This window comes from Scyliorhinus canicula, chromosome 19 (assembly GCF_902713615.1).
Source record: "Scyliorhinus canicula chromosome 19, sScyCan1.1, whole genome shotgun sequence".
NCBI classification, from domain to species: domain Eukaryota; kingdom Metazoa; phylum Chordata; class Chondrichthyes; order Carcharhiniformes; family Scyliorhinidae; genus Scyliorhinus; species Scyliorhinus canicula.
The window spans coordinates 36,227,476-36,244,163 of record NC_052164.1 but is presented as its reverse complement, the minus strand read 5'-3'; the positions used below and the strand labels follow the sequence as shown (position 1 = coordinate 36,244,163).

General features: G+C 41.2%; 1 protein-coding gene across 2 annotated transcripts in view; it reads right to left on the bottom strand.

Moving 5' to 3' along the window:
* The window catches only part of sumo1 (small ubiquitin like modifier 1), an 87,690-nt gene that overhangs the window by 13,591 nt on the left and 57,411 nt on the right, over window positions 1-16,688 (bottom strand). The window lies entirely within an intron of this gene.

Here is a 16,688-nt window from a genome sequence, read left to right as displayed (position 1 = left end):
GAATTCTCCCTCAGCGTACCCAAACAGGTGCCAGAATGTGGTGACTCGTAGATTTTCACAGTAACTTCATTGCAATGTTAATGTAAGCCTACTTGTGACAATAAAGATTATTATTTTAAAAAAAGGATATTCTAATTAAACACAGAGTAAATATAAAAATAAAAAGTCATCATAGTCCCAGATGCCATAGGCTGCTTTCCCCTTTGAGTGAGAGAGAGCGGATTGGTGGGGATTTAATCTGAGAATCTCCACAACTCAGGCAAGGGGTAAGGTTGAGAGGGCGGGGCCTTCATGGATAACCTCAGGTGAGGGGTCAGTTTAGCTCAGTTGGCTGGATAGCTAGTTTGTGATGCAGAGCAAGGCCAACAGCGTGGGTTCAAATTCCCACACCGGCTGAGGTTATTCACACACAGGTGCTCACTAACATTGCAAGAATAACTTACTCAGAAATCATAAAATGAAATGCTTCAGGTGTAACATGCAAAATTAGTTCACTTATCATTACATGGCAGTCTTTCAAGCCTGCATAAATAATATTTCAATTTTTCTATTTGAAAAAAAGAGTGCCAACAGTTTGCTGAATTATGCTTGACAAAGGATGAACAATAAGATGGGAAACAGTTCACACCCAACAAGTGAACTACTGAGTGGTGCAGGAGTCCAAAACCCACAAGTACTGCACACAACACAAAAATTGTGCTCATTAAGTTACAAACAGGCTATCTGATAATATTCTTTTTGTATCATGTTTCTACATTTATTTAGTTAAGCGTAATACAATACGATATTCACAATTAATAGTTGTATTTTTAATTCTTTGAAGATGATGAATGGGTCACAGTTTAACATGGTGATGATGTCAGTCACAATTCCTTCAAGCAGTACATGCTGGCTGTGTCTTCATAAAAGCCATTTGTTTTATTGTGGAGTTCTCTCCAGGGGTGGACGAGGAGAGGGACGCAAACATAAAAAGCAGTCTCGGGGAAGATGGCAAACTCAAGGTGACGATCAGGCACAGAAAGCAAAGAAAGAAAAATAAAAGAGAAAATGATGTCGATGAATACCACTGCTGGGCTCAGCACACGTAGAAACAAAGTTTTCTCTCTGTTGCTTTTATGAGAAAACCAGCTTTATTTGCGTATCCACTGGTTTTTTTTCAAAATTGCATTGTGCAGAAGGGTCTATTTGTAGAACATATTCTTAAAGTTGATCAGATATGAAATCAATTATAAATGTAAAAGGTAAACATAATTTATATTCTAGTAAGTATAAAGGATGGTGCTGACTGAGAAACATATCAATACCCAGCCAACTTCTCCATGGCACCAACAGGAGCATTGTGGAAAACATAAAGGACTATGTTTTCGAAAAGGCTGGCAAGTTGATTGGCTACTACTTTCACTGCATGCTTTCAAAATCAGTAGTGGAGGAATAACAGTTTCTTCAAAAGAGTTCACCCTATTATTTATCAGAATTTACCCGGCTATTTTTATTACACCCTGGTATTTGTTGATTCAAGTTAAGATCCCAGGAAGGTGAAAAGCCATAGCAAATATAATTTTTCATTCAGCACCTTTCATTGTTCTGCTTTACAGTTGCTGATTGTTAAGGAATAGGTCAAGAAACATACTAATTGCTTGTCTCATTGATCCAATAATTAGCACTGATATGTAAAGAGGATACAGGTGGCCTTGGGAGCATGTGATGCGATGAGCAAAGTGAGTGGGCAAAGTTCTGGCAGATGGAGTATAATGTCAATAAGTGTGAAGTCGTGTATTTTGGTCGGAGTAACAATAGAACGGATTATTACTTAAATGGTAAAAAGCTGCAGCATACTGCTATGCAGAGGGTCCTGGGTGTACTTGTGCATGAGTCACAGAAGGTTGGTCTGCAGGTGCAACAAGTAATTAGGAAGGCAAATGGAATTTTGTCCTTTGTTGCGAAGGGGATTGAGTTTAAAAGTAGAGAGGTAATGTTGCAGTTGTACAAGGTGCTGGTGAGGCCACACCTGGAGTACTGTGTGCAGTTTTGGTCTCCACACTTGAGAAAGGATGTGCTAGCACTAGAGGGGGTGCAGAGGAGCTTCACTAGGCTGATTCCGGAGTTGAGGGGGTTATCGTATGAGGAGAGGCTGAGTAGATTGGGATTATATTCACTGGAATTCAGGAGGGGGGATCTAATAGAAACATATAAAATTTTGAAGGGAATGGATAAGATAGAAGTAGAAAGGATGTTTCCACTGTTAGGTGAAAGTAGGACAAGAGGGCATAGCCTCAAGATTAGGGGGAGCAGATTTAGGACTGAATCAAGGAGGAACGTCTTCACTCAGAGGGTGGTTAAAGTATGGAATTCCCTACCGAAAGGAGTAGTAGATGCTACTTCATTGAATATATTTAAAGATAGGGTAGATGTTTTTTTGAAAAATAAAGGAATTACGGGATATGGCGAGAATGTGGGTAAGTGGTTCTGAGACCACGAATAGATCAGCCATGATCTTATAGAATGGCGGAGCAGGCTCGAAGGGCTGGACGGTCTACTTCTGCTCCTAGTTCTTATGTTCTTATGATAGCGTTTGGTGCTGAGCGTGTTCAAGGAAAAATAAAGGTGTTTGGGAAAAGGAGCAGATCTCTTGACTCTTTACTCAACAGCAGCCAGAGGCAGCCTTGAACACACTCCGCACCAAACGCTATCATCAATAAGACATCTAATTGGAATGTTTCTTAACCTATTCCTTAACGGTCTCCCCTTCCTTGGAGAAAAAAAATAATTTGGTGAAAACAAAATTACAAGAAACGCAAAAACACACACATTGATGAGTTTGAAAGCCACAGAACACACCAGGAGATAGACATGAACTCAGCTGAATGGTGGAGACAGATAGCTAGAATCTAAAGATCATTATGGCTCAAATGTGTATCGAGGTCCAATTTTTCCACTTGTCATTTGCTTGAATTTGCTTTAATTCCTGGACTACAAATCCACCACATCTGTGATTTTCTGAAAAATGCAAAATCTGAATGATATTTTAAAATTAGTCTGTACTAACATTCAGTGTTTTTCAAACTTTTTTTGCCCAGGACCATTTTTACCAACCAGCCATCCTTCGCGACCCACCATTTTCACTGTGACAGGTGAGCAAGCCTGCTTGGTCCTCACGATCTCACTTGCTTTATCATTCATTGTATATTTCTGCTAAGGACTTCAGCTAATGATTTAAGTTCTCACTGCATCCTATGAAATAAATTAAGAGTTTGTCTTCGAACTTGCCATGCTTACTCTTCAAATGCCTTTGAAGTTTTGAGGGTTTTAATCTTTCAATTGCCAGTACTCCCCTGCATATTACACACATGAGCTTTGCATCTTGATTTTCATTGGCACAATTAATAAACCCAAATCTCAAGACATCATCTTTATACTGCTTTGTTCCCTATTTCAGCTTCTTCTTAACGTGTTCTTCACCAGAGGCACTGGAATTCATGCCAGCACTGCCGGCAGCTACAAAATGGAGGAATCTGTCTCGCGCTCAGAGCAGTCAGTGCATAAGGCACGTGAAGTACTTTCTGCTGCCGCTTCCGGGGGGAAGACTCCATCGATTTTTTAAAAGAATCTGCTCCTGGATCAGGGCACTGATGTCAGGAGGCGGCGATCTGCCTCGCTGGACTCCGGGCCTGCGCACTGCCAAGGGGGCACGCTTGCATGGGACGGCCGGCATTTTAAAAATCCGGTCGTGGCCATTGGGCACTTCTTCCCACAATTGGGAACAGTGCGATTGACAGCCCCATGACCCTCCCGACAGCTGCCCACCGGTCATGACCTGGCGTTTGAAAATGACTTCACTAGATGATGTACCTGTGACGAGGAGCTGGTGGAAGCTAGGTCACTTAAGTTTTTTTTACGGCAGAGGTAATTTGATTCCCTTGCCCAACAAGAATCTATGGTTACCTGATGGAGATGGGAATGTGGAATTCAAAACACAAACAGATCAGCCATGATCATATTGAATGACGATCATAGAATTTACAGTGCAGAGGGCCATTTGGCCCATCAAGTCTGCACCGGCCCTCGTAAAGAGCACCCTCCTTAAGCCCACACCTCCACCCTATCCCCTTAACCCACTTACCCTTTTTGGAAACTAAGTGCAATTTAGACGATATTGAATGACTGAACAAGCTTACTTTTAATTTGAACATAAAAATGGGAGACCAGTGAAAATACATTGTTCTAGGGGCAGCACAGTGGTGCAGTGATTAGCATTGGGACTATGGCGCTGAGGACCTGGGTTTGAATCCAGGCCCTGGGTCACATTCCATGTAGAGTTTGCACATTTTCCCCATGTCTGTGTGGGTTTCACCCCCACAACCCAAAGATGTGCAGGCTAGGTGGATTGGCCACGCTAAATTGCCCCCTAATTGGGGGAAAAAATAATTGGGTACTCATTAAAATAAAAAAAAGAAAATACATTGTTGTCCTGAAACTGTATATAGTTTAAACATAAACATGAAGGCATCCTTCAGAGTTTGCAAAATAAAATTATCGTTCAAGTTCAAGGAGTTGGGGTGAAGTGGCTCTGTAGGGTGCCTGTTTAGGGGCAAAATAATAGATACAGAATAATATGATATTGGGAAAGCTTTTTACAATTTCTGAGGAGTCAAGGGAGGGAAAAAAAATCATATCCTGGTTTTCATATTTTATTCTGTACTTGCAAATTTAGTTAATTCAAATACAAGAAGGAAACTAAATTTATAAAACATTTTAAAGTATTGACATTTATTTACATTTGATAAAATCACAACACTTGACAAACATACAAAATAGGAGCTGAAGTAGGCCATTCGGTGTCTCAAGACTGCTTGGCCATTCAATATTATCATGGTGGATTTGTTCGTGTTTCGAATTCCACATTCCCATCTCCACCTTTGATTCCCTTGCCCAACAAGAAGCTATCTACCTCTGCCTTAAAAAATATTCAATAACCTAATTTCCACCACCTTTCGAGGCAGAAAGTTTCAAAATAGCACAACCCGAGAGATAAAAATGATCCTCGTTTGTCCTAAAAGGACGAATGACTCATTTTAAAACCGTTGCCCCTAGTTCTGGACTTGGCAACAAGAGGAAGCACCCTTTCCATGTTTACCTTATCAAGACCATTCAGGATCTTACGTGCCTCAATCAAGTCACCCCCTCACTCCTCTAAATCACAGTGGAAATAGGCCTAGCCTTTCCAACCTATCCTCACAAGACCAAAGAAAGGTTATGGTGCAGAAAGAAGCTATTCAGCCCATTGTGTCTGTGTCAGCCGAAACCTTGCAGGTTACAGCACTTCAGCCTCAAACCTCAACGTAAGTGATGAATTCCAGACACGCACCACCCTCTGGGCAAAAGGTTTTCTTCATGTTCTTTTAATCCTTCTACCAATCACCTGGTGACTACCCCTCAGCTAGGGGAAATAAATCTTTCCTGGCTACCCTATCTAGGCCCCTCATAATGTTGTGCACCTAAATTAGGTCACCCCTTAACCTCCTCTGTTCAGAGGAAAACAACCCTAGCCTATCCAATCTCTCCTCACAGCTGCAATTGAGCAATTATATTCTACTGGTTATGTGGTGAGCAGAACTGTACACAAGTCACCAGCTGTGGCATAACCAGTATTTTATACAGTTCCATCATTATATCCCTGATTTTGTATTCAATACCTCGTTCAATAAGTAAAGCATTCCATATGCTTTCCTTTTTGAAATAAATTTAGAGTACCCAATTAATTTTTTTTCCAAGGGGCAATTTAGCGTGGCCAATCCACCAACCTTGCACATCTTTGGGTTGTGGGGGGCAAAACGCACGCAAACACGGGGAAAATGTGCAAACTCCACACGGACAGTGTCCCAGAGCCGGGATCGAACCTGGGACCTCGGTGCCATGAGAAAGCAGTGATAACCACTGCGCCAATGTGCTGCCCATCCATATTCTTTCTTGACCACCTTGTCCACATGTCCTGCCACTTTCAAGGATCTGTGGCCATGTTTTCCAAGGTTTCTCACTTCCTCAGTCCCTCTCAAATGTCTTCCAGTTTATTGAGTATTCCTTTGCTTTGTTTACCTTCCCAAATACATTACTTCACACTTTTCCGGATTGAATTCCATTTGCCAATTCTCCACTGGCTCAACCAAACAATTGATATCATTCTGGAGTTAATAGCTATCCTCTTCATCATCAACTACACGGCCAATTTTTATATCATTGCAAAGTTCCGAGTCATGCCCCCCACATTCAAGTGTAAAATCATTTATAGAACAGCGAGGGCCCCAAGACTGAACCCTGTGGAACACAACTGCAAACCGTTTTCCATTCGTAAAAACATCCATTGACTGTTACTCTTTGATTCCAGTCATTGAGCCAATTTTGGTTCCAACCTGTCACCTTCCCCTGTACCCCATGAGATCTCACTCTTCTGACCAATCTGACATCTGGTGGGACCTTGTCAAATGCCTTACTGAAAATCAATAGACAACATCCACTACGCTACCTTCACCAATCCTCCTCACTTTCTCAAAAATTATGAAGTTAATAAGACAGGAACTTCCCCTTAGAAAACCATGCTACCTATCCCTGATCAATCTATGCCATGTGATAGGTTATCAGTTTCTTAGAATTGTTTCAAATAATTTGCCCACTGAAGTCAGACTGACCGGCCTACAGTTTCCTGGACCATCCCGCACACCCTTTTTGAACAATGGGTCAACATTCAGACCTCCAATCTTCTGGGACTATGCCTGTATCAAGTGAGGATTGGAAACGATCTTCAGAGCATCTGCTATTCCCTCCCTGACTTCCTTCAACAGCTTAGGATACAATCCATCTTGTCCTGATGATTTATCCACAGTCAAGGATGCCAGTATTTCCTCATTCATTATGCTTACTGTATCTAATATTTCACATCCTCTTGAACTAGAATGTTGGAATTATCTCTCCTTAGTGAAGACAGAACCAAAGTACTCATTAAGGACCCTGCCCACATCTTCTGAATTAACCCTCAAGTTATGTACATCTGACAGGTCCTAATTTTCATTAGTTATTCTCTTGCTCTTAATATATTGGCAAAACATTTTAGGATTCTCTTTGATTTTACCTGCAATATATTCTCATATCCTCACTTTGCTTTCCTAATTTCCATTTTTACTTCATCTCTGTACTTTCTATACTCCTCCAGGCTTTCTGCAGTATTATGCCTTAGTGACTGTCATAAGCTTTTGTTTTCTGTCTTTTGGTCTGTATGCATCTGAACAACCTGGGGACTCGAGACTTGGCAGTACCACCCTTTTTCTTTGTGTAACATGTCTACACTGTGTCATTTAGTGTATCTCCCTCCTTACAATGTAATTGATTCTTGAATCAATAATGCTGCACCCCCACGTTTTTTTAATCCCCTTCCCTATCCTGCCTGAAAAATCCATATCCAGGGATGTTCAGCTGCCATTTCCCCTTTCCTAAAATCAAGTTTCCATTTTAGTGATGATATTATGCTACCATGTGTTTGTCTGTGCCCTCAGCTCACCAGCTTTATTTGCAATGCTCCTTGCATTTACACATATACTTTTTAAACACAGCCAAATTCTTGCGCTGTACACTTTTTAACCTGTGCTACTTCGGTCTTTCAGTCACTCAATAATTCTCCATCTTCCATTCCTGCTCTAAATTTTCCCTTAGGATTCCATTCCCCTGACAATCTACTCCAGCCACATGTTTAATCAATCAACTCTCCTATTTTTATACTTGCTTGCACATGGGACTGGGAGCAATCCGGAGGTCCTACTTTAGAGGTCCCATTTTTCATTTCCTTACTAGCACCCAAAAGTCTGCTTTCAGGACCTCATCCCCTTTCCTACCCAAGTCATTGGTACCAATGTGGGCCACTACCTGTCTGATCACCCTCCCAGAAGAATGTCCTGTAGTCACTCCGGGACATCCTTGACCCTGGCATCAGGCAGGCAACATACCAATCTGGAGTCACGTCTACTTCCACAGTAATGCCTGTCCGTTCCCCAACTAATGAACTCCCCATCACTACCCCTCTTCTTTGTTCCTTCCTGTACAGCAGAGCCGCCGCTGGTGCCACAATCCTGTCTCTGACTGCACTCCACCAAGGAATCAATGCCCTCACCGGTATCCAAAGTGGAAAACCAATTGGTGAGCGGGACCCCAGGGGACTCCTGTACTAACAGCCTAGTTTTCTTGAACTGCCTGGTGACCACCCATTCCCTTTTTGCCTTCAGGCTCCCAACCAGCAGTGTGACCATCTCTCTGAATGTGCTATCCACGTAGCTTTTAGCCTCATGGATGCGCTACAGTGACGCCAGCCGCCGCTCAAGCTTCAAAGCTCAAGGTTCTGCAACTGGCGACACTTCCTGCATGTGGTCATCGAACACCATAAATCATAGAATTTACAGTGCAGGAGGCCATTCGGCCCATCAGGTCTGCACTGACTCTTGGAAAGAGCACCCTACTTAAGCCCACGCCTCCTCCCTATCCCTGTAACCCAACCTAATCTTATGGACACTAAGGGACAATTTGGCATTCCAATCCACCTAATCTGCACATCTTTTGACTGTGGGAGGAAACCGGAGCACCCGGAGGAAACCCACGCAGACACGGGGAGAAAGTGCAAACTCCAGTCACCCGAGGCCAGAATTGAACCCGGAACCCTGGAGCTGTGAGGCAGCAGTGCTAACCACTGTGCCACCCAGTGTCCACAACATCCACGAATTACAAGACAAGCATTCTATATGACCTACCGTGGCTCAATTTATTTCCCTTATGTTAACTTTGGCCTCGATTTAACTTTATTTATCTATTATTTGCGTTTCTTACTCAAAAATAAATATCCCCTTCTTTAAAAAAAAAGGTGTTTTTCTAATTCTCAGTTACTTGTTGACCCTTCCTAACAGTAGTTTATCACCAACCAATGAATTTGGGTTCCTCGCATGATGTTTGTTGCTGTCTGCCTGACCCGGGTGTCTCTTACCCTCTAGGTGCTACTGACCGTCTGTCCCAGGGTCCTCCGCTTGCACTCTGGTTGAGACTATTCATGAAGGCCCCATCTTCTTAACTTTGCCTCTCACCTGAGGTGTGGTGATTCTCAAGTTGGCTCCACCGGTCAGCATTGAAGGATAGCATTAGCCTTCGTGATCATGTGCTGCACCTGCATACTAGTATTTTGTGACTCATGCACGAGAACATAAACCCTTCTGCACCTCGGAATTCTACAGCCATCCTCCATTTATGTAAAACTCGACATTTTGTTCTTCCTGCCAAAGTAAACAGCTTCACCTTTTCTCACATTACAGTCACTGAACCTATCCGCTTATAAAATTCTTCTGTCTTCTTCACAACAAACAACCTGTCTTTGTTTCGTCTGTAAATTACTCTGCCTTCATTAAAGTCATTGATAGGGCGGCACGGTTGAGCAGTGATTAGCACTGTTGCCTCACGGCACTGAGGATCCAGTTAAATTCCGGCCCCGGGTCATTCTCCTGTGTGTGTGTCTCACCCCCACAACCCAAAGATGTGCAGGGTAGATATGCAGAGTAGATGGATTAGCTATGCATAATTGCCCTTTAAAAAAAAAAATTAAGTAAATTGTAAAGACGCTGAGGCCCCAGCAGATCCCTGCAAGACTCCACTCATCACATCATGACCCATTCTATGCATACTATGTTTTCTGCCAGCCAGCAAATCTTCTACCCATGCATTACCCTCTTTACCATGAACTTCTATTTTCAAGAGTAAACCTTTATGGGTTACCTCATAAAATTCCATCTGGAAATCCAAGTACAACATTTCTACAGGCTCCTCTTCATTCACAGCATGTTATTCCTCCAAAAGCACGATTTCCCTTTCAAAAAACCATGCTTACATTGAGTTTTTCTAAGTGCCCTCTCTTTAATGATCAATTCTAACACCTTCCCTCGACAGGCATAAACTGGCCTATAGTTTCCTCTGCAAAAAAAAATTGCCTCCTTCATCCACCATTTCCTTCGCAAGTGTCAAGGATTCAACTTGCTCACCAACCTCCTCCACTGACACCTCGGTGTTTGTGACTAAAAACAAGCAACAGCTTGACATAGTAGATAAACAATTTAGATTTTAATATTGTGTAATAACACTAAATGTTTTGAAAAGATTATAGAAAAGTATTTGTTCTCCGCTAGGTTAGAGAATGGCAGGAATCTTTTCTGGATGGCAAGTGGTCAATCAGAATCGTGCCATCAAAAGGAGATGCCAAACACAACCCTCTACACAGGGATGCAAAGTAGAAGTTACCTTTGACCAATCTGGGCTTTCCCTAACAACCCGAAAACTTTCGTCTCAGCTGTGGTATGATTTCAACCTTGAATAAATCTCAAAGAGGAAGCACAAATATATTAAATGGAGAAAATTATTCCTTTATTAAACATGCCAACTCTCTGAGGGGAACTTTACTAATTCTTAATGCCTATTACTTGTGTAGCAGATTTTTGGTTTTGTCACTTTCCCTCTTCCGATATCTCCAAGTTGTACAGAAAGAGCACCCTGGCTTTGTTAAAAAGTTATGTTTGGTTATGTTCCAAAGAAGAGTCATATTGGACTCCAAAATGTAACTATTGGGCTTGCTCAGTTTTTCCAACACTTTCTGTCTCGGATTTGTTTGTAGTCACGTGTACCGAGGTACAGTGAAAAGTATTGTTCTGCGTACAGGCCAGACAGATTATTCCATACATGAAAGAAAACATGGGAAAACATAAATATACAATGTAAATTCATAGACACAGGCATTGAAATGAACAATGAAATGAAAATCGCTTATTGTCACGAGTTGGCTTCAATGAAGTTCAATGAAGCCATTGGTCGCCACATTCCAGAGCCTGTTCGGGGAGGCTGGTACGGGAATTGAACCGTGCTGCTGGCCTGCCTTGGTCTGCTTTAAAAGCCAGCTATTTAGCCCAGTGTGCTAAACCAGCCCCTTGGGTGAAGCATGCAGGAGTGTAGTGCTACTCAGTAGAGAAGGTGTGTGAAGAGATCAGAACAGTACATAGAAGGGTCGTTTAGGAGTCTGGTGACAGCAGGGAAGCTGTTTTTGAATCTGTTAGTGCATGTTCTCAGACGTTTGTCTCTCCTGCCCGATGGAAGAAGTTGGAAGAGTGGGAGGGGTCTTTGATTATGCTGTCCGCTTTCCCAAAGCAGCGGGAGGTGCAGACAGAGTCAATGGAAGTCATCCACACAATGGTCTGGGCTGTGTTTACGACTCTGTAGTTTCTTACGGTCGTGGGCTGAGCAGTTGCCATACCAAGCTGTGATGCAGCCAGATAGGATGCTTTCTGTGGTGCATCTGAAAAAATTGGTAAGAGTCAATGTGGACATGTAGAATTTCCTTAGTTTCCTGTGAAAGTATAGGCGTTGTTGTGCTTTCTTGATCGTAGCGTCGACATGGGTGGACCAGGACAGATTGTTGGTGATGTGCACACCTAGAAATTTGAAGCTGTCAACCATCTCCACCTCGGCACCTTTGATGCAGACAGAGTGTGTACGATACTTTGCTTCCTGAGTCAATGACCAGCTCTTTAGTTTTGCTGACATTGAGGGAGATTGTTGTCGTTATACCACTCCACTAGGTTCGCTATCTCCCTACTGTATTCTGACTCATTGTTGTTCGAGATCTGACCCACTACGGTTATGTCATCAGGAAACTTCTAGATTGAGTTGGAGCCATATTTTGCCCCACAGTCGTGTATATAAGGAATATAGTAGGGGGCTAAGTTCTCTGCCTTGCAGAGCCCGGTGTTGAGGACTATCGTGGAAGAGGTGTTGTTATTTTCTGTATTGATTGTGGCCTATGGGTCAGAAAGTCAGGGATCCAGTTGCTGAGAAAGGAACCGAGTCCTAGGTTTTTAATCCTGATCTCCAGTATCTACAATATTTTACTTTTATTTTGTTTGATTAATCTATTTGAGTTTAAGTCACTATTAGGATAAACAAGGGATGGTCTATTGGTGTCATCTATTTGACGATCAGAAGGCATTCAATAAAGTACGAGACAAAAGGTTGTCATGATATGCAGACATACAGATAATGATTTATAGACAGGCAGCTAATGAACATAAGAGAACAGGACATGACCAATGAGCAGGCAGGACACTCAGGGGTGGTATCTCACTATAAAAGTCACGAGGCACTCACACTCCGCCTCTTTCCACTGATGAACATCTACAGAGTGAGTCAGGATGTATGTACAGTATCACACCTCCAGCACATGGCTAAGAGCTAGTCTGGTTCAGTCAGACAGAGTAACCACACTTAGGTTAGCAGAGAGTCGAACTCATAGAGAACTGTGCTACTGGTTCAATAAATCAGATTGAACTAACTTCAAAGGTCTGGAGTATCTTTTGGTTAAAGCTGCATCCAGTTGCAGCCTGTGTTATCCCAGAGGAGTACGGAACACAACAAAGGTTATTGGAAAGAATGAGAACAGTAAATAGCCTTTTGACTTGGGAGGTCAGAAAAAAAGTGGCAATAAAGGGTAATGTTTGGATTGGCAAACAGTTATCCCCAGGGATCAGTTTTAAGTCTCAACTTTTCATTATATTTATTGATAACTCGGATTAAGAAATAGGATTGTGCATCCAGGTTTACAGATAACAACAATTAGAAGGCATATAGTGAATAATTCAGGAAAGAGCAACAAGTTAAAAGGGACGTAGTCAGATTCAGTAAGTGGACAAAGGTAGTTATAAAGTTTAACATGGCAAGTGAGAGTTACTTTGGACCCAAGAATGATAAATCGGAATACTAGCTAAATGGGGAGAAACTGGAAATGTGGGGGAACAAAAATATTTGGGGCTACAAGTACAAAAAACACTTATACTGAGCACATTGTTGTTCGTATCTGTCTGCTCAATCAAAAAGACTAATGTAATGTTGGCCTTTCTCAAAAGGGCTGGATTACAAATGGGAGGAAGGGGTGTTTCAGTTGTCTAGAGTCTTAGTCAAATATCATCTTGAGTACTGCATTCAGTTTTGGAACCTGCAACTCAGGAAGGAGAAGGAGCAGCACAGATTCCCAGAATAATACCAGGTTGAGAATGTTAAATTATGAAGACACATTGCATAAACTTAGCTAGTATTCTCTTGACTGTAGCAGAATGAAGAATAATCCTAACTTAATCAAGGTTTTTAAAATGTTACAGCGGTGTCAGCAACACATTTAGCAAGGCTGCACACCTAGTGTAGTGCTGGTCAGCAGCACAGTTCAGAGACTAAGATCCACAGTATTATAGCTCAAATTTGCTCACCATCTCAATCTAAACAGAAATTTGTCTCAATTATGACTGTGTTGATTTGTCAACCTCATCTCCAAGGTCCTGTAACCCAGGGGCCTCTGATCTTACACCCAAAATCAACGGCAATATGTTCTCTTTTCCACTCTAACAAAATGGTTTTGGATTACGTAGATAGCACCAAAGGTTCCACTCTTAACCACAACCAATAAAAGTTGCTAAAGGCACGTGTGTGCTGAAAAGATGTATCCACAACCCTCATATACAAATACTCGCACATTAGTAGAGAGATCCTGTGGTATTACTTGTGTTGCATCATAGAATACAAGAGTTATCTAGTGGCTGGTCTGCAACTGTAGTGTCACCAAACCTCATTAGAGAAAATCACATTTCAGAATCAGGCATTATCCACCGCTTTGACAAAGAGTCATCCAGGCTCGAAATGTTAGCTCCCTTCTCTCTCCACAGATGCTGTGAGACCTGCTGAGATTATCCAGTATTTCATGTTTTTGTTTCAGATTCCAGCATCCGCAGTAATATGCTTTTATTATCCATGTGTTTAATATTTTATCTATCCCGGTGCATACTGCCCATCAAAGTTTTATAAATTGCCCTTGTAAAAAAAGTGTCACGTTGTAATCGCATCTTCTGGTCAACTGTAGCCCGTGCCTCAGGCTCCCACCAAATGTTTCAGCCAATTTCACTCCACTGCTTCTCAAACATTGTTTCTGAAACAATGTAAAATCAAAAATTAAATAAAAATCAGTGTTATGACCAAGTGAGGACACTGTCAAGACTTGCCCTTCCTGTCCCACTCTTCAATTGATCATATCAGGTTTTTAAAAAGATTTATCAGGGCAAAGGTGTAAATTCAGTGTCTGCACTTAACTGTTTACATGCTAATTGAAAATAGCTGTCTGACAGGCTTTCTTGAGTTTAAACACAAAACATTGGGTTAGATTCTCCCCAGAAACCCACATGAGAAAATTTTATATTTTTAAAAGGTGAACATACGACACACACACACAATACACATAAGATTCAGTGATAAAAAAGCAAAAAAATAAGAGTTCACTATTTGTGAATCCTTTGCTGTTGTTCATGGTTGATGCAGTTCTTTGTTGTTATTGCTTTTTCCTCTGTAAAAGCTGTTTTGGAATTTTAAAGTGTCCTCTGGAATCCCTCTGTCTGTTTTCCCAAGTATGGTATAAACAGGCAGAGTTACTTTCTATTGAATTTCTCTGTGATATATTTCAAAATGTAACAACGATAAGGCTCTGAACTTGAGACAGATAGGAGTGAAATGGTGTTACTGGTCCATTTGTAGACCTCTTCTTCCGTTCCAGTAACAGACAACTTTAATACCGTGGCTCTTCACAAAAGGTATTTTGATATTGTGACAGCTATTATTGGGATAGAATGAAGAGGGATCCATTATGAAATAAGCTTTGATTTCCTGTTGTCAAAGCTATGAGACAGGTGCTCAGTACCCTCCTTGCACAATAGCTTGGTTTGTCCTCCATTGTTCTTGGTAGTTTCCATAGTCAGAACATCTAGTGGTCCAGTCTCCTTATGTGTCGTTAATTATAGATAATGGCAGGTGTGAAGTCCATCAGTGAAATTGCCTGTAGCATGCCCACGTTCGGGGGTTTCCAGACATGGACAATTTTTAGGTCAGGTGACTTCAGCAGCCATTTTAAAGTCAGTGTCTTTTCTTGGCAAACCCTTTTAAAACTTTAATATACATATCTGACCAGCCAATTAAATTAAATATTAACATTCCACATGCATATATCAAATAGTCATGACAACAGGACTTCTGCTGTTGTACCTATCATCAAGATTGGGTTTACCTGATTTCCAGACTCACTGTGGAACTACAAAGTGGCTCTATAGAATCTGATAAAATTAGAACCAGAAAAATGGCCAACCATACAATAACTCGCAATGAATTCTCTCACTGATCTGTAGCTGATTTCAGTTGTACCTCACCCTTTAATCCTGAATGAGAACTTGCCATCAATTCAAAACAATTCTTGATAAATGTAATTGTGTGAGTGTGTCTGTGTATAAAGGACAGTGATGGGGGCAAATCACCATACTGAAAGAACTCTCGCCATCATTCCTATGTTTATGTACTGTAAGACTTTGTAGACTCATAATTTCACTTTGAATGAAAACGGAGAGAATGTCTGTTTCTCCATGATTAACCATCTAAGAACTAAAATCACATTCTGAAAAATTAAGACAATTCACATTTCTGCACTCTCACGATTTTAACTTTTTTTCAGTTATAAAGAAAAATGAGCATTCTTCACTTTGAAATTGAAGAGAATTTCTGACATTAAATGGCTGGTCAACATGGCTTGGTTTCCTCAACAATTATGGTTATGGCATTTTCAATCAACCGGAATGTTAAAACACCTGGAACTTCAGAAACAAAGCTTTCAGGCTCACCTCAACAGAGTGATTAAGATAATAGTGAGCTTGCTATCAAACCAACCAGTACAACATGGATCTGGGAGGAGTCTCTACATTAATGTGCTCAGACATTACTGTGAGTACATAAACAAAATAGACTCATAACTTAAGTTAAAATTTGGTTCACTCATCAAGTGCTGTATTCCTCAGATTCAAGCTATTATGTACATTATAAACTTGGTAAATTGTATGAATTAGAGTAGGATAAATTATGTTGGTGACAGAGGAGTTGGTATCTAAAAGAGGTGTAAAACCACAGACTCTAAATATTGTCTGTGCAGTCACAAATGACGTAGAATTATACTGGAGGCATTGCTGGGGGAGAAATCAGATTCAGGCTGCAGTTATTAAACGTAAGCACACATATTACAGGATGTAGGCACCTCACACTTTTACTGTTCTTTGTGGGATAGTCTGATTGGGAACCATTTGCTCACCAGTTTCAGTAAACTATTTTAATTAAGTAATTTCAAAATCCTCGAGCAGGAGTTGACTATTTTGATTTTGAGAAACACAACATTAATATACACAATACATTTTATGAAAAATTAGTCTTTACGATTATTACTCATGGATTCATTAATTGCTCACTTTCCAAAAGTGTATTGGCTATGCGATTCACGAATTTTGTCGTGAAAAGCTCAATACCCAACTACAACATACATACTGTACATACACAAGGCTAGGCCAACAATAATAATCAAAACTGAGCTGCAATCTAGCTCCAGCTCATCTTCACTGTTCTTCCCTTGAGTAGCATTCAAAATTCCTTTAAAGTTGCATTTTCACTATAAGTACAGTATGCCATGAATTTAGACCAAAACAGTGCTGCAGGGCGCGTCCCCGATCCATTAGGCGCGCACCCCAAGCCTCACTCAGCTTCCTTTCCTTCCGCCTCCATTT